The sequence below is a fragment of the Triticum aestivum genome, chromosome 2D, assembly GCF_018294505.1.
Source record: "Triticum aestivum cultivar Chinese Spring chromosome 2D, IWGSC CS RefSeq v2.1, whole genome shotgun sequence".
Taxonomy (NCBI): domain Eukaryota; kingdom Viridiplantae; phylum Streptophyta; class Magnoliopsida; order Poales; family Poaceae; genus Triticum; species Triticum aestivum.
In genome coordinates, this window is record NC_057799.1 from 297,346,170 (window position 1) to 297,373,850 (window position 27,681).

Here is a 27,681-nt window from a genome sequence, read left to right on the forward strand (position 1 = left end):
TAAATGAAAGTTTTTTTATATCCCTCTTGGATGCCTATCATATTATGACTAAATTCATAACCAAAGCAAATTACTATGCTGTTTAAAGACTCTCAAAATAATATAAGTGAAGCATGAGAGTTCAATAATTTCTTCAAAATAAAACTACCGTCGTGCTCTAAAAAGATATAAGTGAAGCACTAGAGCAAATGACAAACTACTCCAAAAGATATAAGTGAAGATCAATGAGTAGTTGAATAATTATGTAACTATGTGAAGGCTCCTTCTCATAAATAAAATTTCAGATTTAAGTACTTTATTCAAATAGCAAGCAAAACAAAATAAAATGACATTGCAAGGATAGCACATATCATGTGAAGAAGCAAAAACTTAGGCTCAACCAAAACTGACCGATAGTTGTTGAAGAAGAAAGGTGGGATGCCAACCGGGGCATCCCCAAGCTTAGATACTTGATACTTCTTGAAATATTAACTTGGGATGCCTTGGGCATCCCCAAGCTTGAGCTTTTGTGTCTCCTTAATTCCTTTCGTATCGCGATTTCCCTAAATCTTAAAAACTTCATCCACACAAAACTCAACAAAAACTCGTGAGATAGGTTAGTATAAATCCGTGCAAAACCTTATCATTCTCTACTGTAGAAAATCACTAAAATTATAATTTAACATTGCATACTAAATGCCCCTGCATATTTAATACTCCCATCCTCGAATATAATCATTAAACAAGCAAACATATGCAAACATAACAACAATCTGTCTAAACAAAACAGTCTGTAAAGAATGCATGAGGAATCATACTTCCCTAGCTCCAAAAATTCTGAAAAATTACCATGTTGTGACTATTCACAAATTTCAAGATTTTTTCATGTTCTGACTATTCACAAATATTCAAAACATAACAACAAACTTTCTGTTTTTAAAACAGCAACATATGGACTTGCAAAATAAGCATGGTAAAGGCTACACTCGACTTTTTTATTGAACTAAAAGATGAAAAACATCACTCTAAATAGCAGCAAGCAAATACTGATAAAATAAAATGACGCTCCAAGCAAAACACATATCATGTGGTGAATAAAAATATAGCTCCAAGTAGGTTACCGATGAACGAAGACGAAAGAGGGGATGCCATCCGGGGCATCCCCAAGCTTAGGCTCTTGGTTATCCTTGAATATTACCTTGGGGTGCCTTGGGCATCCCCAAGCTTAGGCTCTTGCCACTCTTTATTCCGTAGTCCATCAAAACTTTACCCAAAACTTGAAAACTTCACAATACAAAACTCAACAGAAACCTCTTAAGCTCTGTTAGTATAATAAAAAAATCATTCACTTTGGTACTGTCAACAAAAGATTCATATTTTTTCACATGATGCCCATTGTACCCTATCATTTCTACAATTTATATTAAGCAATATAAGCCATAAAAACTAGAAAACAAGCAAACTATGCATCAAAAACAGAACAGTCTTTAAAGATCTGAATTGAAAGCATACTTCTGTAACTCCAAAAATCTATTATATTATTAAAACAAGAGACAAATAAGCCATCGCGTTCGTCCACATCTGCTAATATTATTTGCACCGTCTGATTAGAAAAATGATGGCTAAGATTTAAAGTTTTAACATGGTTTTTTAGGGGAACATGTACGTAATAACATATGGACCGTCACATTGTCACGTATATTCATATGTATAGAACATGTAAGGAAAGACACGAGGCTAGGCTAACTCCAGAAAAAAAATGAGGCTTGGTAAGCGACAATAGAAAAAATGAGGCTTGGTAAGCGACAATAGTAACCACGTAGGAGGTTAGGATTCATGGCAAATGCGTAAATACATGAGACAAACCGTTCAAGAACGTGGACACCGCGGTCAAAAAAAGAGAGTCAAACTTGAACACACACATACAAATAAGACACGTACATGGACTACATACAAAACACACGGACTGAACCAAAATTACTCAACACGTACTACTTGCCGAGTCAACCACAATATGCTACCTAGCCAGCACACTACCAACAAAATCAAAGTCGTCTGATTCAACTACACGAAGTAGCGCCGCCGGACGAAATCTCACCAAGCAACCTTCTGAGTGGCCTCTCAGCTGAATCATCAAGGTTCACAACTTCTATTCTAGATCCAATCTATCTTCCGAGTGGCCTATCATCTGGATCATCAAGGTTTGTAATTGCTATTCTGGATGCAATCCCTCTCATCTGGATCATCAAGGTTTGTCATTGCTATTCTGGATACAATCTTCATAGGTACAATAGTACTTCTGTATGATCCTTTTGCAGCAAGGGCATACAATAATCTTTGCGAGTTCACAAGATAAGGAGATTGACATTAAAGTACAAGTAACGAGAATATGATCAATCAATTTTACAAGTAATTGGCTTAGGAGCCTCAGTATGATGATTCATGGATGAAAAGGTTTAGTCATTACGTATTTACTTGCAGGTTGTTCTTTTTTTATATACAACAACTAAGTATATTTTGCCGATATGATATTCATGGATGATAAGGTTTTTTCATTGCATATTTATTACTTGCATTTTTTTCTATTTTCTATACAATAACTACTAACTATATTTTGATTGTTCTGACAGGGCCAAACAATTCATGCTACTGTCGGGAAGTTGATAGAATCAATCTATGTATTTAGCAATTTTAAGTTTGCGGATTCCACAAAGTATTACCAACTGAGTAGTGAAATATCATTATTTTTGCATACAATACAAAAGTAAAGGAGGTGAAAGGATCATCTAAAGGTTACCCAGATTACTACTTCGAGTTTGCTACAGAGGAAATATTAGAAGAACACATGCAGAGAAACATGAAGAATTCTTAGGTACTTCTATAGTTTATGGTTGTAAATAAGATTTTCAAGATATTAATATTTTCAGACTTCCAAATAATTAATCTCCAATTTTACATATGTCAATGGATTACTCACCCAAATGAAGCATGTGGAATCAAGAATAAAAGGAAATAACTCACAACCTTCGTATTTCCGCTAGATTAAATCTAATATCAGAGTAAGTGCATAATTCATACCCATCAAATTTTAATTGGACTAACCTCATTGTAGTTAGCATCAATTTTTTGGCTTATACTCTTTAGGGGTGAGAAAAGTGGTGTTACCTTATGGGGAAAGTTTTCTAATTTTCTGAATGAGGATGTAACTAGAAACCAAACTGTCCTTATTGTGACCTCACAATGGTGCAGAAGTTCAATCGTAAGTTCATTAATGTTACGAGCTCTTCTATTATTTACTGAAAATATAGCTAACAGAATTTTCATTGATAAACATGGTTGTGCTTGAAGTCAACCAGTGCCACAAGAATACATACAGATCTAGATATACCAAAACTTGGGGAATTCTTGACATGCATGGAAGACCATTTTTTACTATTAATCAACGAATTTATCTTGACTCATCTTTATTCACCAATAAAGTAAGATACTTATTATACTTGACTCACTTCATATGTGCAGGAACTCATGAGAAGAAGCTTTACCAAAATTAATAGAGATAGATAGAAGTACGCGAGGAACACTAGAAGAACAAGTGTTTTACAAGAGGAGAACATTACAAGAACTTACTGAAATGACGCACGAAAACTAGGCAAGTAAGGTAATGCATGAGACTTCTTTTAAGATATGAAGTCACCACCTTTTTATGACAAAAACACTGTTAATACCTACAGTGAGAACAAGTCAATATAAGTTATACTGGAACCATATTTTACTTCATTATGTCTCCCACTTGCTGAACTCATTGGATGGGAAATATGAAGAAGCGCCAAAGATTATACAGCAATAATGTCGACGAAGACTTATTTTCAATTAAACTCACGATGGCAATCTCACTTTCGAAACAAAAAGTATCCAATAAAATGAACATTTATGCATGATAATTAATAGGCTTGAGAAGTTTTACTTGAAAGATAAAACTGAGGTAAAGTTGCATTTCATTCATTACAAAATAAGTACTGTTTTGTAATTTCCTAACTAATAATCAGATATTATGCATAGATTTTGATGGATGATAATGTGGACGCCGTGTTAAAAAAAGCAACGAAGAAGCATAACATGGAGGATAAAGGCTGACTGATTTTCTCGGCGTACATACTTCTCAAATTTTAGAGATGGGCCTAATCTTTGAAATGTATTTTTATTTCGCAGACAAATAGCAATAGGGAAAGGCTGCATACTATAGACCCAAAGTGGTCGGACACTTCCCCGGACCCTACGCAAGCGGGAACTACATGCATCGGGCTGCCCTTTTTAGACAAATAACAACGGAGCTTCACCTCACAATACAAATGGAGCTATATTAAATGATGATGGGCGTGGAGAAAAAATGTTAGAATCACATGAACTCTGCAATGAAACAAATAAAAATATAGAGATCTATTATTATTGGATGGCTGAGAGGATGAATGTGCTGAGATAAGTGTGCCAAAAATAAAGGAGAGAGATTGTAATGCTGGGAACAAGAAATGTGTTGAAGCAAAAGTAAAAGCTACGATGCTTGAAGATGAAGACTCGGTTGTCGTTGTGGCAAAATAATATGCACTTTTACTGTAGCCATAAGGAGAGCACAAAAAATACCAAAGAGGTTGATGAAGGCTCTGAAGTTAGCACTACCAGAAGCAAGCCATATAGTATTTATTTGAAATATGAGTTTTCTGCTCTTCATATACCAATTCTCCTATCCTACAGTCTTTTCATCTCAAGAGAAACATTAGAGAAGCTCCAACATTATATTCATCACATAGAAAACCCATTATATGTCAAATAACATATGTATATTGCTTCGCGTTAAATACATGTACAAGTAGTATAACTTGCAAATATATGGTAACAATAAATAAAACCATTATATCCTTTTAGCTCGGTTAGAGGGGGAAAACATACATGCAAAGATCACCCGCTATGGAGGAAGTAGGAATGATGTGAAGCTGTAGCAAATTACATAGGTGGAAACCCGACATCGTGAACAACGAGGAGGCCCACAACTCGACTCAGCCAGCAGACACATCTCCTATCTTACTATTTCTTCAAAATCTGCTTCGACACTTCTGCTACATTCTAACGGCCATAAATTTCAATTAATAAATACAAACCTTCTTGCATTCACTTACTCATGTATAAATAATGTAATTTGACAGGGCATGGTGATAATAACAAATAAAACACAATGTACTGTATAGTGCTATGGACAGAGTACAAGAGCCGATCGGTACTAGGAACTATACGAACCAGTAGGACTTACATTGGTAGAGGGCCGACAGCACCAGAAGTGAGGAAGGTGAGAACTCGCGCCAACGAGCTGAGACCTACCCACATGAGTTCATCGTTGCTGCAGGCCCAACCTAAGATCAGCAAAGCTAAGGTTTGAGGACAGCACCAAATCGAATTTTTTTGGAACATAAGAGACAAGAAGTAGCGCGTGGATAGGTCGGGAATTAGTTTCGCATAAGCCAGCAGCGACATCTTCCTTCGCTGGATGCTAATTGAAGGCAATGGTGTATGTGGATGAGGTCATGAGGAGGCTGGAGGGGATAGACAGAGATGATAGAGACGAAGAGGCACCGGTGATTTAACTTCAAGAAAAAAAGAGGACTCATGTGGGCCTGAATCACGACTGTTGGGCCTCTACCACCCGTACATGGGCAAGGTAAAGTTGGGTGTTTTTCATATAGGAAGTAAGGCGTTGCCTAAAAATATAGAAAGTAAGTCGAGTCTAAAAAAAGTATAGGGAGTAAGTCAGTTACTTCTACGTATCAAATTAGAAAATCCCAATTTCATTTTTTTAAATCCCATCATACTAGGCTCTCAGAAAAAAATTGGCTTCTTACAAGGTACCGTAAATAATATTGATTCGAAAGCAAGAAATACATAAAAAAATATTGGACCCTCTCAAAAGAAATTTTCTGCGAACCCTCTCAAAACAGTTACTCAACAAACGACAAGAACAAACATGCATTATTAAGTTATTATTTTTAACCTCTTCTTTTATCCGCATGCATTACAAACTAATTTCTTTTGTACCGTGTATATATTTAGTAGTTTAATAGCTAACATCTAAATTTTGTGTTTACAAATATTCTCACATGTCTTGAGGTGTCTCTTCTCTTGAATCGCTTCTTTTCTTTGAGAAACACTCACAACTTGAAACCACTTGCCATGACCTTTGTTTTGCGTATGGTGTCAATGATGTACAAGTCAAAACACACACACACACACACACACACACACACACACACACACACTAATAGTCATGAAAGTAATATGGAGATATAAGCTAATAATTTAATCTGTCAAAACAAGGCTCGCACTATCAAACATATTATTGACCTCTTCTTTGACAGGCTAACTTTTTTGTAGTCCCTTCATTCCTAAATATAAGTCTTTTTTGATATCCCAATTAGGGACTACATACGGAGCAGAATGAGTGAATCTACATTCTAAAATATGTCTATATACATCGGTATATAGTTTGTATTGAAATATCTAAAAAAAACTTATATTTAGAAATGGAAGAGTAGCTTCCTAACTACTCCCTCCGTAAAGAAATATAAAAACGTTTAGATAAATGTTTTAGTAATCTAAATGCTCTTATATTTCTATTTCTTTACAGAGGGAGTAAGATTTTAAGGTTTGTCCTTATAAATATCATACTTATACTTTCACATACCGTCTCAAAACTAATTTTCTAAAATGAACTAGTGTGTCAACTGCCATACATCAACTCCTTCTCTTTGATAAAAAAATGGGGCGGTAGCAGGGTCACACAAACATATCTCTCTTTTTTGCGGGAGGACAAACATATCAACATACATGTATAAATGTATCAATAGACATTTTAATAAGTAATCATAAAGGAGAAAGATGTACGTTGGGAAAAAGATAGAGATCTATTGTATTATTGGATGGCTCAGATGATGAATTTCAATAGACAATAATCATAAATTTCAAAAAATGGCACACAGAGAAACCACAAATTATTCTTTATCAAAACTTATTGTCTATTGAAATTTATGATTATTGTCTATTGATATATCAAAACCTAGCCACGCAATTGCGCGGGTACACCCGCTAGTTCTGAAATATTAGGACAACCTGAGAAATTTGTATATCAATATACTGTAAAAAATCCAGAATTTTTCGACGCTCCAGTGATTTTTAATAATTCTGTGACTGGACGCAACAGTTTCTGTTTTTGGATAGAATTGAATCAACTATCATCCACACTATCCCAAAGGCTTTACTTGGCACTTTTGTGGCACTCCGGCTCAGAGAAACCGGAACGCCCCGTATTCCAGCCCAGAGATCGGAGAGAAGTCTCTGGAATACGACACTGCTTGACATAGAACAAATAAGCCTGGGAAATTTGTATATCAATATACTGTAAAAAATCCATAATTTTTCGACGCTCCGGTGATTTTTAATAATTCTATGACTGGACGCAACAGTTTCTGTTTTTGGATAGAATTGAATCAACTATCATCCACACTATCCCAAAGGCTTTACTTGGCACTTTTGTGGCACTCCGGCTCAGAGAAACCGGAACGCCCCGTATTCCAGCCCAGAGGTCGGGGAGAAGTCTCTGGAATACGGCACTGCTTGACATAGAACAAATAAGCTCTTATTACAAGGATAATAATACAAGGGTCTGATGTTACAAAGAAGCACATCAGCACGGCGACACTACGCCTGCGATACTACACTTGCTCTATGCTAGCAGCGGGACAACTCGTAGCAGCGGAATACTTCGAGCAGCTAGTGTCTAACAATAGATACCTACCTATTGAAGCCCAATCCTTTTTGTAGCAAAGGACAGGCCGGAACCATTTCCTATAATAAGTAAAACATTTTCGAGGACACATGGGAATTTCATCTAGTCACTTTCATAATGTTGGTTTGATTCGTGTTCGCTACTTTGATAATTTGATATGTGGGTGGATCGGTGCTTGGGTATTGTTCTTACTTGAACAAGCCTCCCACTTATGATTAACCCCTCTCGCAAGCATCCACAAGTATGAAAGAAGAAATAAGATAACATTAACCATAACATTAAACATATGGATCCAAATCAGCCCCTTCCGGAATAGCACATAAACTAGAGTTTAAGCTTCTATCACTCTAGGAACCCATTATCTAATAACTACTCCACAATGCATTCCCATAGGCCCAAAGATGGTGAAGTGTCATACAGTCGACGTTCACATAACGCCACTAAGGGAATCACAACATACATATATATCATCAAAATATCGAACGAATACCAAATTCACATGATTACTTATGACAAGACTTCTCCCGTGTCCTCAAGAACAAAAGCAACTACTCACAAATCATATTCATGCTCAAGATCAGAGGGATAATAAATAGCATAATAGATCTGAGCATATAATCTTCCACCAAATAAACTGACTAGCATCAACTACATGATGTAATCAAGACTACTAGTCACCCATGGGTATCAATCTAAGGTTTTGATACAAATATTGAACACAAGAGATGAACTAGGGTTTTGAGATGAGATGGCGCTGGTGAAGATGTTGATGAAGATTAGTCCTCCCAAGATGAGAGGGTTGTTGGTGATGACGATGGCTTCGATTTCCCCCTCCCGGAGGGAAGTATCCCCGGCGGAATCGCTCCGCCGGAGAGCAAAAGTGCTCCTGCCCAAGTTCCACCTCTAGACGGCGGCGCTCCAGCCCGAAAGTCCTCTCCTGATTTTTTCTAGGGAAAATGGGCTTATATACCAGAAGATGGGCACCCGAGGCTGGCCAGGGGCCCCACTACCCACCAGAGCGCCAGGGGGGCAAGCACGCCCTCGTGCCTAGTGGGCAGTTGGGTGGCCCCCTATGGTATTTATTTTCTCCAATAATTCTTCTATATTCCAAAATAAATCTCCATAAAATTTCAGCTCATTTGGAGATGTGTAGAATAGGTATCTCCGACATAGCTTTTTCGGGTCCAGAATTCCAGTTGTCGGTGATCTCCCTCTTTGTGTAAACATTGCATATTATGAGAGAAAAGGCATTAGAATTACTCCACAAAGTGTTATATTGAATGAAAACACTATAAATGATAGTAGGAAAACATGATGCAAAATGGACGTATCACTTGCTCACCGTTCAGCATCGGATTACACTCTGTTAACTGACCAAATAGTCTGCGTGGCACTATGTTGACTCGTTAAATTGGCCATGTTCCTTGTGGGTGCCACCTGTTGGTGCAACAGACCCAGGTATGTTGCCCAGACTGTACACAGGCTCAAGGGCAAGGTTGCAACGTGCAAGGCCAGACCAAGAAGAAGAACCAACTCTTTAAGAAATCAAAGGGCGGATCAAGACCAAGACCAAGCTAAAGAAGCAAGACACTGCTAAGGAAGAACATCCCTTGCCGGGTGTCGGGTGGTAGGTGCGACATATGCCAACGGGTGGCTTATCATTGTGGGAGCCAGTAAGACGTCGCCGGTGCCTGGAAACGGGATGAGGCAAAGACATGCTCACCGGCGAATCTTACCCAGGTTCGGGGCTCTCCGTGGAGATAACACCCCTAGTCCTGCTCTGCGGGGTCTCCGCATGATCACTAGATCAGAAAGAGTAGCTACAAGTGCTCCTTGAGCTGTTTGGTTAAAGGGGGAAGAAGGGCAAGTCTTGCTCTGGCTTCCCTCTCTATATGGTGTGAGTGTAACTCTAAGAAGCCAACCCTTTGCATGGGTGCCCCGGGGGGTTTATATAGGCCTACCCCCCGGGGGTACAATTGTAATCCGGCTGGGCGCGGGCCCCAGCCGTCAGTGTCTGTGCTTGCCGGCTTCTCCGCCGGCCATCGGGGCCCGCCGACTGGTGGGCCCCGCCGGCTGCCGGCCTATTGGTCGACAGGCCGGCCCCACCGCCTGGGGTCCGGTCGGCGGCTGTTTACTGTATCCTCGCCCCTGATGATGAGGGCTTTGTCGAGGTAAGCGTGGCTAAAGTGTGCCGCCTCGAGGGCTCTCACTGTAGCCTTACCTCGTCTTGTCTCCTTAATGTGGCACATGCTTCGAGGGAAGGGGGTAGCCGGCTTCTGGGGGCCGGCTACGCCCCTGGCTGACTGGGGGAGGCCGGGCCGCCTCCATGCCTCTCTCTGGCTAAAGGGGCCCGCCGCCCGCGGGCCGTACTGGCGTCTGTCGTGGATGACGTTGAGGCCTGCATGGCTACAGTGCCGAGCCGGACGGGAGATGGCTGACCCGTACGGTGTCCTGCGGCCATGCCTGCCTCGGGATTCGGGGGTAGTGGGCTGCACTGTACCCACACCCCGTCTTGTCACCGTTATGTGGGCACAGTTTTGGTGGGTGCGGTCCTGGCCGGCTTCTTGGAGTCGGCGCTCTCCATGGCCGACTCTTGGGAGTCGGCGTTCTTCGTGGCTGGCTGCCTGGAGTCGGCCATCTCGTAATTATCTTGGGGGAGGTTTCTAGGGCTGGGTCGCCTTCGGAGGGTCGGCTCCTGGGTAGCCGGCCGGGGGAAGGCGGCCCAATGCCTTGAATGCTTGAAGGCTCAAGTGGCCTGATAACAGTTGAAGAGGTAGGGGTAGTCGGTTAGGCTACCCGTGGCCATTTACTCCGACAGTAGTCCCCGAAGCTGATTGAGCTTCGAGGTTGGGTGGGAGGCGAGAAGCTCGATCAGCTTCCTATCTTGACGAGCCGGCAGCTAGGAGCCGGCTTTGGTTGGGTGCGCCGTCTCGGCGAAATTTTTTGGAGTCGGAGGGCGGGAGCCTGCCAGCGCGCGCACCGGGCAGCGGTCCGGCCACTTGCCGCCTGCGAACCACGTGGCCTCTCTTGGCTAAAAAGCCTGCCAGCCCATGCGCGCGACGGGACGTCGCCGCAGGTCGGGGGCCCGCCACGCCTACGCCCGGGCCCAAGCACGGATTCTCTGCGGCCCGAAGCCGCCCGCACGTCTTCCTGCGGCGGTTTCGGCACGCCTTTAGGGCGTAATAATCGCGAGGCATGGGGGGAGTGGGTGCAGTTAATCCCACGTCTCACCCCACGCCCCGCCTTCCCGGCTTCACCGTGCGAAGCTATAAGTAGGGGGAGGGGGAGAGTGGCAGGCGTTCGCACGCCCCTTCCCTCTCCGCCATCTTCTTCCTTCTGCTCTTTCTTGCGACAGCGCCTTGCCGCCGCGCCGCTCCACCACTCGATCCTCCGCCGCCGCGCTCATTCTTGCCAGCCCCACGCCACGATGCAGTTCCGCGGGGATTGGGATGGCTCCAACGTCCATGAATATCACGTCGAGTTCCTCCGCAAGACGCGGCGGCTGCCCGGCGCGGACAAGGTGGAGGTCCGTCTTGCGCCGGCGAAGGAGATTACGCCGGAGCCGGAGGAAGGCGAGCGGGTAGTCTTCCGCTCGCATTTCTTGCGCGGCATCGGCTTGCCCGTCAGCGCCTTCTTCCGCTCCTTCCTTGAGTTCTACCAACTCCAGCCGCACCACCTCACCCCGAACACGGTGGTGCTGCTGTCCGCCTTTGTCACCCTGTGCGAAGGCTACCTCGGCGTCCTCCCCACCCTTGAGCTCTGGGGGGAGTTCTTCCAGTCCAAGCTGGGCACGCGCATGCAGGGCGTGCCGGCTCAGACTGGCGCCTTCGTCGCGATGCGGAGGGTGGCTGCCGACAACCCCTTCCCCGTCATCACGCTGATCCAGTCAGTGAAGCTATGGCAGCAGTCGTACTTCTACGTGAAGAACGTCGCCCCGCAGGGCGACTATGTCAATCTGCCGGCATACGCAGCCGGCCCACCCGTAGGCAGGCGGCCCCAGTGGTCCTACCGGGCCGTGACGCTGATGCCGGCTGGAACCGCAGCTGTCGCCCGAGTGCGGGCGATGATCCAGTCGGAGGGCTTGTCGGGGCCCGACCTGCTGGCCGCCTTCGTCACGCGCCGGGTGCTCCCGCTCCAGAGCCGCCCTCATCTGATCTGTTAGATGAGCGGCCAGCTCGATCCGAGCCGGATGTGCACCAAGGACATGCCGCACGACGAGGTGGCCTATATGGTGAACTACCTTGCGAACTGCAAGCTCTCCGCAGAGTGGCAGTTCGGCAAGGAGCCATATTGCCGAGCCCATCCGCCGCCCACGGTATGTTCTCCTTTTCTCTTTCTCTCAGTTTTGTCGCCGAGTTCCTTTTGGCCGACTCTGACTAGCCGGCTTGTCTCGACAGTGCCCTCTTCTTCGGCCTGCAGGCGGGTCGGACGCGGAGCGCCGATTCGTCCCCGACCGGACGGAGCACGATCTGGAGGACCCCGACTTGGGGGCGGCCGCCATGGACGACAACACCGAGGCGGGCTGCTGCCGCCTCCGTCGTTGGGTCGCCGGGAGGATCTGGGAGCACTACTCGCGGCGTGGACCCCCGTGCCGATCTTCAGGTGGCGACAGAGCGGAACGCGCAGGAGGTGCGAGAGGAGCGGGAAGCGCGGGAGGCGGAGGCATTGAGGGCGGCCGCCGCCAAGGCGGCGCAGGAGGAGGAGGCGGCGAAGGCGCGCGCTGACGCTGCAGCCAAGGCCCAAGCCGAGGCTGCGGCTGCGGCGATGGCGGAGGAGGCCTTGCTGGTCACCCCGCTGCGCGTCGCGGCGCCTGGGGCCCCGGAGCCCCCGCCAGAAGAAGCCGGTGGTGACCAGCCGGGGCTGGAGAGGGATGACGACGTCGTCATCCTGGAGAGGGCGGCGGTACCGACCCCGCCGACTGGGGCGGCTCAAGGCGGCCGGCCTGATCTACCGCCTGCGCAGTCGGCGGGGGGCGAGCCGGCCGTGAGTACTGATCTGGCGGTCCGGACGCCGCCGCGCCAGCGCGCGGGGAAGGCCGCATCAGAGCCGCAGAAGGCGGCGTCGGAGCCGCAGCCGGCCGCGGGCTCCAGCTCGTCGGCCCAGGATATGGAGGCGGCCAGCGCCACCTTGGGGTGGACGCCGGGCGGAGGGACGACCGTGATGAATGTGGCCGTGCAGGACGTCCGGACCCGGCTCCAAGCCCAGGCTACGGCGCTGAGGAAATACAACGACGAGTTCCTTGCGACGCGGGCGGCCATCCGGGTTAGTCTTCTTATCTTGCTTGTTTTTTATCTCGGTTTCTTCCGTGGGGGCGCGTCAGCGCACCCACTGGGTGTAGTCCCCGAGTTCCGAGTCGGCTGCTGAGCAGGCGGCTTGGAATTTCTTAGCGGATCTAGTTTTGCTATTCTTGCTCTTACTTCGCTCTTCTGCCTGTCTCGCAGGACTACCACAATCTTCACGCGGCTGCCTTCAACTCCCAGGCTCGGGAGCTGACCCAGAAGACCGCTGACCTAACTGAGAGCCGGGGTAAGTGCTTCGTCCTTTATCTCACGTGGGGGCGCGTCAGCGCACCCACTGGGTGTAGTCCCCGAGATTCGGGCCGACTGCTGAGCAGTCGGGTCGGATCTTCCTTGACGACTTCTTCTTATTGCTTCTTCTTTCTCTGCCGTCCCTGCAGCGGCCAATGCCAGTCTAAGGGCGCAGCTGGGAGGGTCTCAGGCTGCCCTTCGTGCCAAGGAGGTCGAGTTTTCCGCCTTGCTGCAGGAACGTGACCGCCTGGCCAAGAGGTTGGCCGACCAGGAGGAGAGCCACAAGGCGGCTTTGAAGGCGGTGCAGGACAGCGAAGCCGCCCTCTAGGCCGAGTATGAGACGGAGGCGGCTGGCTGGGCCGAAGCAAGGCAGACGGTGATCAACGGCTATGGCCAGATCGAAGATTTGGTTGATGGTGAGCCGCCTTCTTCTTCATCCTTTCTTGCCGCCTGCCGCTTTTGGCTCGTTTTCTGACTTGGTGTTTTCTCTTCTTTCTCTTTCTTTCTTGCGCAGAGTACTTCCCTGGCTACTCTACCGTCACCAACCAGATCATCGAGGCCCGCCGCGAGGCACGGAGGCAGGCTGGCGCCGAGATTGCACCAAACTCTAGCCGGACGCTTGAGGAGCAGCTCTTGGCGATCCAGGCCCGCCTCCAGCCGGCTCACCGTCTGCTCCGCCGGCTTCAACGTGCCGGGGCGCAGGTGTTTGTTGGGGAACGTAGTAATTTCAAAAAATTTCCTACGCACACGCAAGATCATGGTGATGCATAGCAACGAGAGGGGAGAGTGTTGTCCACGTACCCTCGTAGACCGACAGCGGAAGCGTTATCACAACGCGGTTGATGTAGTCGTACGTCTTCACGATCCGACCGATCAAGTACCGAACGCACGGCACCTCCGAAGTTCTACACACGTTCAGCTCGATGACGTCCCTCGAACTCCGATCCAGCCGAGTGTTGAGGGAGAGTTTCGTCAGCACGACGGCGTGGTGACGATGATGATGTTCCACCGACGCAGGGCTTCGCCTAAGCTTCGCGACGGTATTATCGAGGTGTATTCTGGTGGAGGGGGGCACCGCACACGGCTAAAATATCGTATATCAAGTGTGTTCTCAGGTGCCCCCTGCCCCCGTATATAAAGGAGCAAGGGGGAGGCCGGCTGCCGTAGGCGCGCCAAGGAGAGGGGGGAGTCCTCCTAGTAGGAGTAGGACTCCCCTTTCCTAGTCCTACTAGGAAAGAAGGGGGGAGGAAAGAGAGGGAGAGGGAGAGGGAAAGGGGGCTGCGCCCCCCTCTCCTAGTCCAACTAGGATTCCCCTTGGGAGGGGGCATGCCACCTCATGGCTTCTGCCCTCTCTCTCCCCTCAAGGCCCATCAAGGCCCAATACTTCCCTGGGGGGTTCCGGTAACCCTCCGGCACTCCGGTTTAATCCGAAACTTCTCCGGAACACTTCCGGTGTCCGAATATAGTCGTCTAATATATCAATCTTTACGTCTTGACCATTACGAGACTCCTCGTCATGTCCGTGATCACATCCGGGACTCCGAACAACCTTCGGTACATCAAATCACATAAACTCATAATATAACTGTCATCGTAACTTTAAGCGTGCGGACCCTTTGGGTTCGAGAACTATGTAGACATGACCGAGACACCTCTCCGGTCAATAACCAATAGCGGGACCTGGATGCCCATATTGGCTCCCACATATTCTACGAAGATCTTTATCGGTCAGACCGCATAACAACATACGTTGTTCCCTTTGTCATCGGTATGTTACTTGCCCGAGATTCGATCGTCGGTATCTCGATACCTAGTTCAATCTCGTTACCGGCAAGTCTCTTTACTCGTTCCGTAATACATCATCTCGCAACTAACTCATTAGTCACAATGCTTGCAAGGCTTATAGTGATGTGCATTACCGAGTGGGCCCAGAGATACCTCTCCGACAATCGGAGTGACAAATCCTAATCTCGAAATACGCCAACCCAACAAGTACCTTTGGAGACACCTGTAGAGCACCTTTATAATCACCCAGTTACGTTGTGACGTTTGGTAGCACACAAAGTGTTCCTCCGGTAAACGGGAGTTGCATAATCTCATAGTCATAGGAACATGTATAAGTCATGAAGAAAGCAATAGCAACATACTAAACGATCGGGTGCTAAGCTAACGTAATGGGTCAAGTCAATCACGTCATTCTCCTAATGAGGTGATCCCGTTAATCAAATGACAACTCATGTCTATGGCTAGGAAACATAACCATCTTTGATTAACGAGCTAGTCAAGTAGAGGCATACTAGTGACACTCTGTTTGTCTATGTATTCACACATGTATTATGTTTCCGGTTAATACAATTCTAGCATGAATAATAAACATTTATCATGATATAAGGAAATATATAATACTTTATTATTGCCTCTAGGGCATATTTCCTTCAGTCTCCCACTTGCACTAGAGTCAATAATCTAGTTCACATCGCCATGTGATTTAACATCAATAATTCACATCACCATGTGATTAACACCCATAGTTCACATCTCTATGTGACCAACACTCAAAGGGTTTACTAGAGTCAATAATCTAGTTCACATCGCTATGTGATTAACACCCAAAGAGTACTAAGGTGTGATCATGTTTTGATTGTGAGATAATTTTAGTCAACGGGTCTGTCACATTCAGATCCGTAAGTATTTTGCAAATTTCTATGTCTACAATGCTCTGCACGGAGCTACTCTAGCTAATTGCTCCCACTTTCAATATGTATCTAGACCGAGACTTAGAGTCATCTAGATTTAGTGTCAAAACTTGCATCGACGTAACCCTTTACGACGAACCTTTTGTCACTTCCATAATCGAGAAACATATCCTTATTCCACTAAGGATAATTTTGACCGCTGTCCAGTGATCTACTCCTAGATCACTATTGTACTCCCTTGCCAAAATCAGTGTAGGGTATACAATAGATCTGGTACACAGCATGGCATACTTTATAGAACCTATGGCCAAGGCATAGGGAATGACTTTCATTCTCTTTCTATCTTCTGCCGTGGTCGGGCTTTGAGTCTTACTCAATTTCACACCTTGTAACACAGGCAAGAACTCTTTCTTTGACTGTTCTATTTTGAACTACTTCAAAATCTTGTTAAGGTATGTACTCATTGAAAAAACTTATCAAGCGTCTTGATCTATCTCTATAGATCTTGATGCTCAATATGTAAGCAGCTTCACCGAGGTCTTTCTTTTGAAAAACTCCTTTCAAACACTCCTTTATGCTTTGCAGAATAATTCTACATTATTTCCGATCAACAATATGTCATTCACATATACTTATCAGAAATGCTGTAGTGCTCCCACTCACTTTCTTGTAAATATAGGCTTCACCGCAAGTCTGTATAACACTATATCCTTTGATCAACTTATCAAAGTGTATATTCCAACTCCGAGATGCTTGCACCAGTCCATAGATGGATCGCTGGAGCTTGCATATTTTGTTAGCACCTTTAGGATTGACAAAACCTTCTGGTTGCATCATATACAACTCTTCTTTAATAAATCCATTAAGGAATGCAGTTTTGTTTATCCCTTTGCCATATTTCATAAAATGCGGCAATTGCTAACATGATTCGGATAGACTTAAGCATAGATACGAGTGAGAAACTCTCATCGTAGTCAACATCTTGAACTTGTCGAAAAACCTTTTTGCGACAATTCTAGCTTTGTAGATAGTAACACTACTATCAGCGTCCGTCTTCCTCTTGACGATCCATTTATTCTCAATTGCTTGCCGATCATCGGGCAAGTCAACCAAAGTCCACACTTTGTTCTCATACATGGATCTCATCTCATATTTCATGGCCTCAAGCCATTTTGCGGAATCTGGGCTCACCATCGCTTCTTCATAGTTCGTAGGTTCGTCATGGTCTAGTAACATAACCTCCAGAACAGGATTACCGTACCACTCTGGTGCGGATCTTACTCTGGTTTACCTACGAGGTTTGGTAGTAACTTGATCTGAAGTTACATGATCATCATCATTAACTTCCCCACTAATTGGTGTAGAAGTCACAGGAACAGATTTCTGTGATGAACTACTTTCCAATAAGGGAGCAGGTACAGTTACCTCATCAAGTTCTACTTTCCTCCCACTCACTTCTTTCGAGAGAAACTCCTTCTCTAGAAAGGATCCATACTTAGCAACGAATGTCTTGCCTTCGGATCTGTGATAGAAGGTGTACCCAACAGTCTCCTTTGGGTATCCTATGAAGACACATTTCTCCAATTTGGGTTTGAGCTTATCAAGATGAAACTTTTTCACATAAGCATCGCAACCCCAAACTTTAAGAAACGACAACTTTCGTTTCTTGCCAAACCACAGTTCATAAGATGTCGTCTCAACGGATTTAGATGTGCCCTATTTAACGTGAATGCAGATATCTCTAATGCATAACCCCAAAACGATAGTGGTAGATCGGTAAGATACATCATATATCGCACCATATCTAATAAAGTGCGATTACGACGTTCGGACACACCATTACACCGTGGTGTTCCAGGTGGCGTGAGTAGTGAAACTATTTCACATTGTTTTAACTGAAGGCCAAACTCGTAACTTAAATACTCTTCTCTACGATCAGATCATAGAGACTTTATTTTCTTGTCACGATGATTTTCCACTTCACTCTGAAATTCTTTGAACTTTTCAAATGTTCCATACTTATGTTTCATCAAGTAGATATACCCATATCTGCTCAAATCATCTGTGAAGGTGAGAAAATAATGATATCCGCCACGAGCCTCAATATTCATCGGGCCACATACATCCGTATGTATGATTTCCAACAAATCTGTTGCTCTCTCCATAGTACCAGAGAACGGCGTTTTAGTCATCTTGCCCATGAGGCACGGTTCGCAAGCATCAAGTGATTCCAAAATCCCATCAGTATGGAGTTTCTTCATGCGCTTTACACCAATATGACCTAAACGGCAGTGCCACAAATAAGTTGCACTATCATTATTAACTTTGCATCTTTTGGCTTCAATATTATGATTATGTGTATCACTACGATCGAGATCCAACAAACCATTTTCGTTGGTGTGTACGACCATAGAAGGTTTTTATTCATGTAAACAGAACAACAATTGTTCTCTAACTTAAATGAATAACCGTATTGCAATAAACATGATCAAATCATATTCATGCTCAACGCAAACACTAAATAACACTTATTTAGTTTCAACACTAATCCCGAAAGTATAGGGAGTGTGCGATGATGATCATATCAATCTTGGAACTACTTCCAACACACATCGTCACCTCGCCTTTTACTAGTCTCTGTTTATTCTGCAACTCCCGTTTTTGAGTTACTACTCTTTAGCAACTGAACTAGTATCAAATACCGAGGGTTGCTATAAACACTAGTAAAGTACACATCAATAAAATGTATATCCAATATACCTTTGTTCACTTTGCCATCCTTCTTATCCACCAAATAGTTGGGGTAGTTCCGCTTCCAGTGAACAGTCCCTTTGCAGTAGAAGCACTTAGTCTCAGGATTAGGACTAGACTTAGGCTTCTTTACTTGAGCAGCAACTTGCTTGCCGTTCTTCTTGAAGTTCCCCTTTCTATCCTTTTGCCCTTTTCTTGAAACTAGTGGTCTTGTTAACCATCAACACTTGATGCTCTTTCTTGATTTCTACCTTCGTCGATTTCAACATCGCGAAGAGCTCGGGAATTACTTTTGTCATCCCTTACATACTATAGTTCATCACGAAGTTCTACTAACTTGGTGATGGTGACTAGAGAATTCTGTCAATCACTATTTTATCTGGAAGATTAACTCCCACTTGATTCAAGCGATTGTAGTACCCAGACAATCTGAGCACATGCTCACTAGTTGAGCGATTCTCCTCCATCTTTTAGCTATAGAACTTGTTGGAGACTTCATATCTCTCAACTCGGGTATTTGCTTGAAATATTAACTTCAACTCTTGGAACATCTTATATGGTCCATGACGTTCAAAACGTCTTTGAAGTCCCGATTCTAAGCCGTTAAGCATGGTGCACTAAACTATCAAGTAGTCATCATATTGAGCTAGTCAAACGTTCATAACGTCTGCATCTGCTCCTGCAATAGGTCTGTCACCTAGCGGTGCATCAAGGACATAATTTTTCTGTGCAGCAATGAGGATAATCCTCAGATCACGGATCCAATCCGCATCTTTGCTACTAACATCTTTCAACATAATTTTCTCTAGGATCATATCAAAAATAAAACAGGGAAGCAACAACGCTAGCTATTGATCTACAACATAATTTGCAAAATACTATCAGGACTAAGTTCATGATAAATTTAAGTTCAATTAATCATATTACTTAAGAACTCCCACTTAGATAGACATCTCTCTAATCATCTAAGTGATTACGTGATCCAAAGCAACTAAACCATGTCCGATCATCACGTGAGATGGAGTAGTTTCAATGGTGAACATCACTATGTTGATCATATCTACTATATGATTCACGCTCGACCTTTCGGTCTCTGTGTTCCGAGGCCATATCTGTACATATGCTAGGCTCGTCAAGTTTAACCTGAGTATTCCACGTGTGCAACTGTTTTGCACCCATTGTATTTGAACGTAGAGCTTATCACACCCGATCATCACGTGGTGTCTCAGCACGAAGAACTTTTGCAACGGTGCATACTCAGGGAGAACACTTTTATCTTGAAATTTAAGTGAGAGATCATCTTATAATGCTATCGTCAATCAAAGCAAGATAAGATGCATAAAGGATTAACATCACATGCAATCAATATAAGTGATATGATATGGCCATCATCATCTTGTGCTTGTGATCTCCATCCCCGAAGCACCGTGCTTGTGATCTCCATCTCCGAAGCACCGTCATGATCACCATCGTCACCGGCACGACACCTTGATCTCCATCGTAGTATCGTTGTCGTCTCGCCAACTTATTGCTTTTACGACTATCGCTATCGCTTAGTGATAAAGTAAAACTATTACATGGCGATTGCATTTCATACAATAAAGCGACAACCATATGGCTCCTGCCAGTTGCCGATAACTCGGTTACAAAACATGATCATCTCATACAACAAATTATATCACGTCATGTCTTGACCATATCACATCACAACATGCCCTGCAAAAACAAGTTAGACGTCCTCTACTTTGTTGTTGCAAGTTTTACGTGGCTGCTACGGGCTTAGCAAGAACCGTTCTTACCTATGCATCAAAACCACAACGATAGTTTGTCAAGTTGGTGCTGTTTTAACCTTCGCAAGGACCGGGCGTAGCCACACTCGGTTCAACTAAAGTGAGAGAGACAGACACCCGCCGGTCACCTTTAAGCAACGAGTGCTCGCAACGGTGAAACCAGTCTCGCGTAAGCGTACGCGTAATGTCGGTCCGGGCCGCTTCATCTCACAATACCGCTGAACCAAAGTATGACATGCTGGTAAGCAGTATGACTTATATCGCCCACAACTCACTTGTGTTCTACTCGTGCATAGCATCAATGCATAAAACCAGGCTCTGATATCACTGTTGGGGAACGTAGTAATTTCAAAAAATTTCCTACGCACACGCAAGATCATGGTGATGCATAGCAACGAGAGGGGAGAGTGTTGTCCACGTACCCTCGTAGACCGACAGCGGAAGCGTTACCACAACGCGGTTGATGTAGTCGTACGTCTTCACGATCCGACCGATCAAGTACCGAACGCACGGCACCTCCGAAGTTCTACACACGTTCAGCTCGATGACGTCCCTTGAACTCCGATCCAGCCGAGTGTTGAGGGAGAGTTTCGTCAGCACAACGGTGTGGTGACGATGATGATGTTCCACCGACGCAGGGCTTTGCCTAAGCTCCGCGACGGTATTATCGAGGTGTATTCTGGTGGAGGGGGGCACCGCACACGGCTAAAATATCGTATATCAAGTGTGTTCTCAGGTGCCCCCCTGCCCCGTATATAAAGGAGCAAGGGGGAGGCCGGCTGCCCTAGGCGCGCCAAGGAGAGAGGGGGAGTCCTCCTCCTAGTAGGAGTAGGACTCCCCTTTCCTAGTCCTACTAGGAAAGAAGGGGGGAAGGAAAGAGAGGGAGAGGGAGAGGGAAAGGGGGCTGCCCCCCCCCTCTCCTAGTCCAACCAGGATTCCCCTTGGGAGGGGGTGCGCCACCTCATGGCTGCTGCCCTCTCTCCCCTCAAGGCCCATCAAGGCCCAATACTTCCCCGGGGGGTTCCGGTAACCCTCCGGCACTCCGGTTTAATCCGAAACTTCTCCGGAACACTTCCGGTGTCCGAATATAGTCGTCCAATATATCAATCTTTATGTCTCGACCATTTCGAGACTCCTCGTCATGTCCGTGATCACATCCGGGACTCCGAACAACCTTCGGTACATCAAATCACATAAACTCATAATATAACTGTCATCGTAACTTTAAGCGTGCGGACCCTTTGGGTTCGAGAACTATGTAGACATGACCGAGACACCTCTCCGGTCAATAACCAATAGCGGGACCTGGATGCCCATATTGGCTCCCACATATTCTACGAAGATCTTTATCGGTCAGACCGCATAACAACATACGTTGTTCCCTTTGTCATCGGTATGTTACTTGCCCGAGATTCGATCGTCAGTATCTCGATACCTAGTTCAATCTCGTTACCGACAAGTCTCTTTACTCGTTCCGTAATACATCATCTCGCAACTAACTCATTAGTCACAATGCTTGCAAGGCTTATAGTGATGTGCATTACCGAGTGGGCCCAGAGATACCTCTCCGACAATCGGAGTGACAAATCCTAATCTCGAAATACGCCAACCCAACAAGTACCTTTGGAGACACCTGTAGAGCACCTTTATAATCACCCAGTTACGTTGTGACGTTTGGTAGCACACAAAGTGTTCCTCCGGTAAACGGGAGTTGCATAATCTCATAGTCATAGGAACATGTATAAGTCATGAAGAAAGCAATAGCAACATACTAAACGATCGGGTGCTAAGCTAACGTAATGGGTCATGTCAATCACGTCATTCTCCTAATGAGGTGATCCCGTTAATCAAATGACAACTCATGTCTATGGCTAGGAAACAAAACCATCTTTGATTATCGAGCTAGTCAAGTAGAGGCATACTAGTGACACTCTGTTTGTCTATGTATTCACACATGTATTATTGTTCCGGTTAATACAATTCTAGCATGAATAATAAACATTTATCATGATATAAGGAAATATATAATACTTTCTTATTGCCTCTAGGGCATATTTCCTTCAGTGTTGGCCGCCCTCTGGCCCGGCGAAGTGGTTCCCCGCACCCCTAGTCGGACTGCCGACTGGCTGGAGGTGGCGGTCGGCCGCTTCGAAGCCTGGAAGGCCTTGGCGGCTCGGTCCGGCGCCAGGCGGGCGCTGGAGTTCGTCAAGGCCTGGTACCCCGGCCTGAGTCTGGACCAGCTGGCTACCTGGCGGCAGCAGGCCGACACGGAGCTGGAGTCGGCGCGGCCGACTATCATTCGGCGGGCTTCGGCGATCGCCGACTACACCAACACCAGCGCCTTCGCCCCTGAGGTAGATGACAACGGTGTTGCCCAGCCGGAGGAATGGTTCGGGCTGAACCCGGCAGACGGTGAAGACTCGGCGGAGGAGATCGACTCCAGCGACGAGGGCGAAGAAGAGGAGGAGGATGGTGGGGCGGCCGGCCAGCCTCAGCCTGACCGTGCCTCCAGCAACACGTCACGTGCGGGTGCGTCGCCTGCCACCGGCGGTGATCAAGCCGAGACCCGCCAGCCGGCCACTCCTTGAGCCGGCGACGCCGTCTCCACCGACCAACTCGGCTCCCACATCGCACCTTAGTCTAGTCTGCTATCTTTTATTTTCCTGTCTTGTCACTTTTGGAACAATATTCTGTTAAGTTTACACAATTCCACCCACTGGGGGTGTATTCGAACTATGTCGTTTGCCGGCCTGTTGGGGGCTTTATATGTATATATGACTTATGCAAGTGTTTGGCCTTTCCTTGTTCTTTGCTTTTCATCCTTCTGCTATTTCCTTTGCCGCCCTCCCTTGGTTGCCGCCTTCCCAGTCAGGCAGTTGCTCTGCAATCTGTGGCTGGAGAAGTGCTTGGCCAATTGGGAGGGCAAGTACTCTAGCTTTGTTGGATTATAGCGAAGTGTTTGGGAAGCCGGCCAACCGACTGTTCTGACAGCCGGCGAGCGTGGTCGGAGGCCGTCTTTTCGTTATACAAGTTCATTAGTCCTTAGCCTTTTTTCATGTGGGCATCCTTTCTGCCTTGGCTCTTGCTAGTCGGATAGTCGGTTCTTCGAGCTGCGACTTTCGACAAGAGGGGACTCGGGAGCCGGCACACTACTTGTCTGACTTCAGGTAGAACTTTAATATAGCTTAAGGCGGCCAGTCCCCGGGCCGACTAGTCAAACCCGGTGCCAGACAGGAAATCAAATGTAATAATACATTCATGGATATGACACTCGTCATTTCATAGATAAAAGAAGGCAGTCCCCGAGTGCTCCTCGGGGGGCCTGTTGGTTCGTACTTAATACAAAAGGGTAGCATGATACATACTGCTTTCAACTGTAAAATCTTCTCAGGAGGTTCGCGTTCCATGGTCGCTCCGACTCCTTGCCGGAGTCATCCCTCTTGCGTGCTCTTGGTTTTTGCGCGTCGATCAAGTAGTAGGAGTCATTGCCTAGTGCCTTGCTGATGACGAAAGGGCCTTCCCAGGGGGCCGAGAGCTTGTGCTGGCCGGCTGTTCGCTGGATCAGCCGAAGCACAAGATCGCCCTCCTGGAAAGATCTTGGCTTGACCTTGCGGTTGTGGTAGCGGCGCAACCCCTGCTGGTAGATGGCGGACCGACTGAGTGCTAACAGCCGGCCTTCTTCCAGTAGGTCGACACCGTCTTCTCTTGCTTCCTTGGCCTCCGCCTCCGTGTACATGGTGATCCGAGGCGAGTCGAACTCGATGTCGGTTGGGATGACAGCCTCGGCACCATATACAAGGAAGAATGGAGTGAAGCCGGTTGACTTGTTGGGGGTAGTACGCAGACTCCAGAGGACAGCCGGCAGCTCATCGAGCCAGCAGCCGGCCGATCGCTCCAGTGGTACAACCAGTCGGGGCTTGATGCCGGAGAGGATGAGTCCATTTGCTCGCTCGACCTGGCCGTTTGACTGCGGGTGGGCAACGGACGCTAAGTCCAGTCGGATACCCTGCGTCGCGCAGAAACGTGCCAGTGCTCCTTTGGAAAAGTTTGTGCCGTTGTCGGTGATGATGCTGTGCGGTACGCCGTACCGAGTAGTGATGTCGGTGATGAACGTCACGGCAGTCGGCCCGTTCAGCTTCTTGATCGGCTTCGCTTCAATCCACTTGGTGAACTTGTCCACGGCGACAAGCAGGTGTGTCAAGCCGCCGCGGGCTGTCTTGAAAGGGCCCACCATGTCCAGTCCCCAGACGGCAAAGGGCCAGGTGAGGGGAATGGTCTTGAGTGCAGAAGCCGGCAGGTGTTGCTTGGAACTGAAAACTTGGCATCCTCTGCAGCTCTTGACTATCTCTTTGGCATCTTCCAAAGCAATTGGCCAAAAGAAACCGTGGTGGAAAGCTTTGGCCACAAGTGATCTTGAGGCTGCGTGGTGGCCGCATTCGCCTTGATGGATATCCTTGAGGATTGCCACTCCTTTTTTGGCTCGACACAGCACTGGAAGACTCCAGTGACGCTTCGTTTGACAAGCTCTCTGTTGATTATTGCATATGCTCCGGCTCGGCGTTGCACTAGTCTTGCTGAGATCTCACCAGCCGGCAGCTCTCTGTTGACTAGGAACTTGAGGATGGGCCCATGATGGAGCTGTGACTTCTTCTTCTGTTAGGACGGCCACCATGACTCGGGTGGGTGGGTCGGGTGGCGTGGAATTGGAGTCGGCCACCGCTTCTTGTCTTGCTGCAGTCCCCGGGCCGACTGCTGCAGTCCCCGGGCCGGGTTCTGAAGTCCCCGGGCCTGGTGCGACTACAGCAGTCCCCGGGCCAGCTGTCGAAGTCCCCGTGCCGCCTGCGGGGTTCCTCCAGTCGGATCCGGCTGCATCCGGCACAGGCGGTACGAAGATAGAGTCCGACTCTGGAGACGGCTTGATGGACGGCTTGAGGAGGCGCTGGAGGGAGACGCCGGTCGGTATAGCCTGTCGGGTGGAGCCAATCCGTGCCAGGGCATCTGCTTGGTCGTTGTCGGCCCTTGGCACGTGAAGGAACTTGCACCCTTCGAAGTACCCACTGATCTGCTGGATGAGGAATCGATAGCTCGCCATGTTTGCATCCTTGGCGTCCCAGTCGCCAGACGACTGCTGGACCACCAAGTCTGAGTCACCATAACACAGGATCCGGCGTATGCCGAGCTCTTTGGCTAGCCGGAGCCCATGTATGAGCGCCTCGTACTCGGCCATGTTGTTGGAGGCGGCGAAGTGGATCTGCAGCGTGTATCTGAGTTTGTCGCCTTTGGGAGAGGTGAGGACGATGCCGGCTCCCAAGCCGGTGTGCATCTTGGACCCGTCGAAGTTCATCCGCCAATGGGTAGAGTCGGGAGCCGGCGGTAGGTACTGGGTCTCGGCCCAGTCGACGAGGAAGTCGGCCAATGCTTGGGACTTGATGGCGGTGCGGGGTTGGTAGAAGATTGTGTATGGTGCCAATGCAATGGCCCATTTAGCCACCCGGCCGTATGCATCCCGGCTGCCTATGATCTCGGCGAGCGGGGCGGTGCACACGACCGTGATGGGATGCTCTTGGAAATAGGGCTTCAGCTTCTTGGCGGCGAAGTACACCCCATAGCACATCTTCTGGTAGTGCGGGTAGTTTTGCTTTGAGCTGGATAGTACTTCGCTTAGGTAATACACCGGCCTTTGAACTAGCTGGGCTCGGCCTTCTTCTGGGTGCTGGACCACGACAACTGTACTGACCACTCGGCTAGTCGCGGCAATGTAGAGGAGCATGGGCTCCTTCTCAGTCGGCGCCGCCAGGACAGGTGGAGTGGTCAGCATCCTCTTCAACTCATGGAAGGCTTGGTCGGCTTGGTCATTCCACTCGAAGTGAGTGGACTTCTTCATGAGTCGGTACAGGGGGAGAGCCTTCTCTCCTAGTCGGCTGATAAAGTGGTTTAGGGAGGCCAGGCACCCAGTGAACTTCTGCACATCTCGCAATTTGGTGGGAATCTCCATCCTCTCGATGGCCTTGATCTTCACAGGGTTGCACTCGATGCCGCGTTCGGAGACCAGAAAGCCTAACAGCTGGCCGGCTGGTACTCCGAACACGCATTTCTCGGGGTTGAGCTTGATTTGGAATCGGCGCAAGTTGGCAAATGTTTCTTTGAGGTCCTCCAGCAGGGTGCCGCGCTTCTCTGTCTTCACCACAATGTCGTCTACGTAGACGTGGGCATTTCTGCCGAGTTGCTTGAGGAGGCATTTCTGCATGCAACACTGAAAAGTGGCACCGGCATTCCTCAGGCCGAATGTCATAGTCAGGTAACAGAAAGCTCCGAATGGTGTGATGAAGGCAGTCTTCAGTCGGAGTAGGCATCCAAAAAACTCAACAGCTCGCATCCGGCTGTGGAGTCTATCACTTGGTCAATCCGTGGCAAAGCAAACGGATCCTTGGGGCAGGCCTTGTTCAGGCTGGTGTAGTCTATACACATATGCCACTTGTTGTTCTTTTTCAAAACCAAGACTGGGTTGGCCAGCCACTCTGGGAAAAATACTTCCATAATAAAGCCAGCGACGAGGAGCCTCGCTATCTCTTCTCCTATGATTCTTCACTTCTCCTCGGATAGCCGACGGAGGGGCTGCTTGACCGGCTTCGCGTCGGCTCGGACGTGCAATTTGTGCTCGGCGAAATCCTTCGGGACACCTGGCATGTCCTTTGGGGACCATGCAAAGATGTCTCGATTCTCACGGAGGAAGTCGACGAGCTCGCCTTCCTATTTACTGTCCAGGTTTGCCCCAATGACAGCAAACCTTTCTGGATTCTCCGGGTCCAGAGGTATCTTCTTCGTCTCCTTGGCCGGCTGGAAGGAGCCCTGCGCATCACAGTCTTTGGGGTTGGGGGACAAAGCCGGCTGCTTGCCGGCCATGGCCACAACCCGCTCCAGCATCTTCTTCTCTTCTGCCACTACGAGGGACTCGGCCAGCCGACTGCTGGCCATGGCGCACTCGATGGACTTCTTGTAGTCGCTGGCTACGGTGATGATCCCCTTCGAGCTCGGCATCTTCATCTTTAAGTAGGCGTAGTGGGGCACAACCATGAACTTGGCCAGAGCAGGTCGGCCAAGCAAAGCAT

General features: G+C 47.3%; 2 long non-coding RNA genes across 2 annotated transcripts; one reads left to right on the top strand and one right to left on the bottom strand.

The window, feature by feature from the left end:
* Positions 1-1,791: 1,791 nt before the first annotated feature.
* LOC123052819 (uncharacterized) lies at positions 1,792-5,577 on the bottom strand. The gene is made up of 2 exons (XR_006425091.1): positions 5,282-5,577; positions 1,792-5,097 (listed from the first exon to the last, which is right to left on the bottom strand). It is a non-coding gene; the product is annotated as an uncharacterized lncRNA (long non-coding RNA).
* On the top strand, positions 2,504-4,398 carry LOC123052818 (uncharacterized). Its single transcript, XR_006425090.1, has 3 exons — positions 2,504-2,851; positions 3,499-3,637; positions 4,189-4,398. It is a non-coding gene; the product is annotated as an uncharacterized lncRNA (long non-coding RNA).
* Positions 5,578-27,681: the final 22,104 nt, after the last annotated feature.